Below are 4442 nucleotides of genomic sequence, written 5' to 3'. Positions count from 1 at the left end.
ATTGTTTATGTGGGAGGATGATCACTCGATACCTGATCTTCGGGCTGTGGATCACACTCTCGGGTATGCCGGATAGGGTACCGGGCCGGGAGGGCGTGATGATTGGTATCGAGCCAAAGGTTCGAGGAGATCCTAACCACAAAAGGCAACAACTGAACATTCCCGAGTCATTGATCCGAAGTGACTCTTCTACTCTTAGAAGTGAATAATAGAACACTGAATTAGAAACTTGAACTTTGAGGCATAACAGAACATTTCGAATAACATACCATAATTATACTTGAACAAATGACACTAATGCAAGGAAAAGAAAAGTGCATAACATACAATAATTAAAGAGAAACAAAATGAACTTCATTAATTTCAAAAGTTTTTACAATGATTACATCTGAAATGCATAAATGGGAAATCCTAAGGTACAGTCTATCTAGGTGATCTACTCGATCTCTATATGCTCGAACTCCTCTCGCTAGCTGAGTCACCCGATGCTCTATCTCGTCCGTCGAGACTCCATCCTCTCGTACATCTGCTCCTGTCCGACCTCCATCCTCTCTAGCATGGAAGTCATCGATCTCATCTCGTGCACCAAGATCTGAAGTCTCCGGAACCGCATGTGAAGGGCCGCCCGCCTCGAAGTGTGATGAAGGAAACTCGTGATGCACGGGCTCAGCCTCGCGCATATCTCAGATCATCTCCGGCCTGATCATCACTATCGGGACCGATATCCTCTCCTCCATCCTCTCGATCCCTCATCCTCATCCTCCGATTCATCATCATCCTCACCCTCCGGACCAGGAGATCTCTCTAAGCGATGTAGTCTCATCCGTCGAATGGTCCGAGTCCCAATGGGGTATCCCCGTGATCTAGTGTCCATCGGAGTATCCTCGAAACTCACCCCGAAATGCCCGAAGATCAAAGTCGAAGCCTCCCATAGCAAAGGTTCCGCATGCTAGGCCGCAGAGCTAAGTCCAAGCATGACCCGCTGAATGATGTAGGAGAGATCGATCTCGAAGCCCATGTAGATGCGGTAAATGACCAAGGCCTCCATCACCGTGACCCGATGGTGATGTCCGGCCTTCGGCATGATGTTTCGGCCGACTATGCGACCGATAATACGTGCGAGAACCCGTCATCCGTCCGCTAGTCCACGGTGTGAAGCATCGGCGGCTATCCCATAGCGTAGAGCATATCTCGCGAAGCTCGTACGGCATCGAGATGGCTGTCCAGTGTCCGCTCCCGCAGGTATCCACACACACTGCTTGTGGGTAGTAAGGAACCGCAAGATCTCGGCCGTTGTCCGGGTAGAGAAGCGAATCCGAGTCCGGTGGACCCCCGCTCCCGAGGACAAGTCCGAGTGGATGTCCCCGGCCCCGAGCCTCCTCGTGTAAGTAAGGTTGCTTGAAGAACAACCTCACTAGCTCCGGAGTATCCCGGCAAATCCTCGGTGAAGAGGTGAGTCCACCGTAAAGTGTCGAACCTCCGCCGGATCCTGAAGGCTCCGAGCTGGCGTAAGTGAAGTAGACGCCCCATCTCGATGTTACAATAGCTGAAGTAGGCCTCGTACGGAAACTCGGCCCGAGGTGTGTCAAATAGGTCCGGTCTCCTAACCTCCTCTCTCGGGCTCGAAAGGAACCCGACCTCCGCCCCCGAGAGCACCTACGATGCGACCTCTACCTCTACCTCCTCCTCGTCCTCCCCTCCGCATGATGTATCCGTGGAAGAGACAAGAGACATTTCCAATTAGTGCTATTTCAAGATTTGAGCCAAAAGGGTATTTTCGTAATTTTTCGGAAAATTTCAAATTTGGGGGAAATTTGATTTGAACATACTAGCATGTGCACAATACTTGGAATTTCATGTCTATGAAGTTGTTTTGATGAAAATCGATCGAAAACATGGATTAAAGCGAAAAATTCAGCAAGAAGAAATTTGGGGATTTTGCAATTTAGGTCAAAATTGGATTTTTGAAAAGTTGAAATTGGTTAAATCAAATTGTATGGACCTATCTACAATGTCATCTTGAGCATGTAGCATTTGATCTCGTGCGAAAATTTCAAGCGGTTTGAGAGAAAACGAAATTTTTCTAAAGATATCGATTTCGGTATAAAACTTTGCGAGATGAGCACCAAATGTGTTAAAACTTGTTGTCTATGCATGTCATTGTGTTTAAAACCTAGGGAATATGTTTCTAAGCATTCCTAAGCATGATTTCTAGCATTGGATACAAGTAAAGCATGGTTTTATTGAAATGCAAGCATGAGAAGATGAGAATGGAAGAAAGAATGAGAGATTTACCTTGTTTGTGAAGATGGTGTGTTGTGTTGTTGTTGTTGAAGCACTATATCACCTCAAGAACACTTGTGGGAACTCTTGGATATTTTCCCTAGAGCTCTCTCACCTTTGGAAGAAGTTAGAATGAGGTTGGAATGTGGAAATGAGGCTTATAATGCGAATTTTCGTATTTCGTCTTCATTGGTCGATCGATTGGTCGACCGGGTCACTCGACCAACCACTCGACCAATGGTCACGGTGACCTCATTTGCTGTTGAATTTTTGGAAAATGTGATTTTTGCCTTATGGAATATTGTTTGATGACTATATGGATATATTTGAGCATGATTTAAGTTTTCAAATCATTTGGACTTGTGGTTTATGTTGAATCTTCGAAATTCGGTATTTTGATGTTCTCGGTTTTTGCGGAATGGTTACTCCGAGAAGTGGGCGTGGTGAATCCAGTGGTCATGGAGGTGGTGAAGTACCTCGGGGAGGTGGTGAAGTACCTCATGGAGGTGGTGAGATACCAAATGCTGATCGGGGTACTCATGAGATCCCCGGTGCCCCGAATGTTGGAAGTTTCGGAGATATTGCCAATATTATGGGCAATATGATGCAGCAACAAGCGGCTCAATTCAACCAGATGTTGGTGGGTTTCATGACTCTGCATAATGAGACCGGGGCTGGTGCTAATGTGAATCCTCATGCCGCATCTCCCGAATGCGGGAGGTTTAGCTGGAACTCCTCATACTCGCCTCGATGGAGAGTTTTCCGAAGATGCAAGTACCCACTTTTCCTGGAGTTACCAAGGACCCCTTGTTTCCTAACAAGTGGCTTCGTGAGTTGGAGAAGGCTTTCCGGCATCTGCAATGCTCGGAAGCTCGGAAGATTTTGTTTGCTGAGCGAAGTTGCAACAAGAAGCTGATGCATGGTGGATCTCCACTCGTCTGTTTTGGAAGGTTTGCATGCGGGAGTTGTAACTTGGGAGTTATTCAAAGAGGCTTTTTGTATGAACTACTTTCCCGAGGCGGTGAAGGATGCAAAGGAAGCTGAGTTTATGATTCCGACTCAAGGAACTTTGTCCGTGTTGGAGTACCAACGAAGTTCGAGGAGCTTCATTTCTTTGCTCCGGATCCTTTGAAGGAAGACCTCGCGAAAGCAAAGAAGTTCTTCAAAGGACTGCGCCCGCCATTAAAGCTTATCTCACGAGTCCAGCCTATAGTGAGCTATGCTCAAGTGGTGCGGAACTCGAAGAAGTTGGAAGAAACGAGAGAAGGAAAGTGCTCGTGTGCAAAAGCCTTGGCAGATCAAGGAATTCTGGTTTGGTGGATCGCAATGACCGTCGTTATGTGAGACCTACACCCTACCCCCACTCCTACCTTTCGGGCTAAGAGTGTAGGTCGGAACACGGGTTTTCAGCAGCCCGGCCGGTTTAAACAAGGTATGGCGGAAACCGACCACCAGCAAATGCAAGTGCAAGTGCAAGTGCGAGTGCAAGGCCTTTTGTTCGAAGTCCTCTGTTGCAGCCACCCCGTTGGATCCAAGCAATCTGTTTGCTTCTACTGCAAGCAAGCTGGTCATTTTGCTCGTGCTGTCCGAAGCGGCCCGTCCAAAGCAGCCGCCCCGGTGGTGAAGAGTGCTCCTGCTCCTCCCTCTCGGTAGAGTTTTCAGTATTTCCAGATCTTCGAGCAAGATCCAAGCCATGATGTGATTACAGGTACATTGTTAGTCGCTTCTATTTCTGCATTTGTCTTATTTGATACGGGTGCATCTCATTCGTTCATGTCATCTCGCATTCATCAAGAAGACTAACCTAATCCCGAGAAGTTGTCTAGTTGTTTATTGATTAGTACACCCTACTGGTCTGTTGTGAAACTAGATAAGGGGTTATCTAAATGTCCTGTGTTGATTGGTGAGAAGAACTTGGAAGCCAATTTTGTGATTCTTGACATGAAGGACTTCGATGTTATTTTGGGAATTGATTGGTTGACAGCCCACAAAGCTGTGTTCCTTTGTTCCTCAAAGAAGATTCAGTTCCATATTTGTGGAAGTCCGGTCTTTGAATTTCAAGGTGAAAAGAGAAGGGTTTGTAAGAAGGTCTTGTCTGCACTGCTTGATGCAAGTCTATGCCCTAGTGGATGATGCTTCATCCGAAGGCAAGGGTATAG

This window comes from Hakea prostrata, chromosome 2, assembly GCF_041222555.1.
Source record: "Hakea prostrata isolate BN-2017 chromosome 2, UWA_Hpros_2, whole genome shotgun sequence".
NCBI lineage: Eukaryota > Viridiplantae > Streptophyta > Magnoliopsida > Proteales > Proteaceae > Hakea > Hakea prostrata.
The sequence above is the reverse complement of the archived record's forward strand: the minus strand, read 5'-3'. Positions refer to the sequence as shown.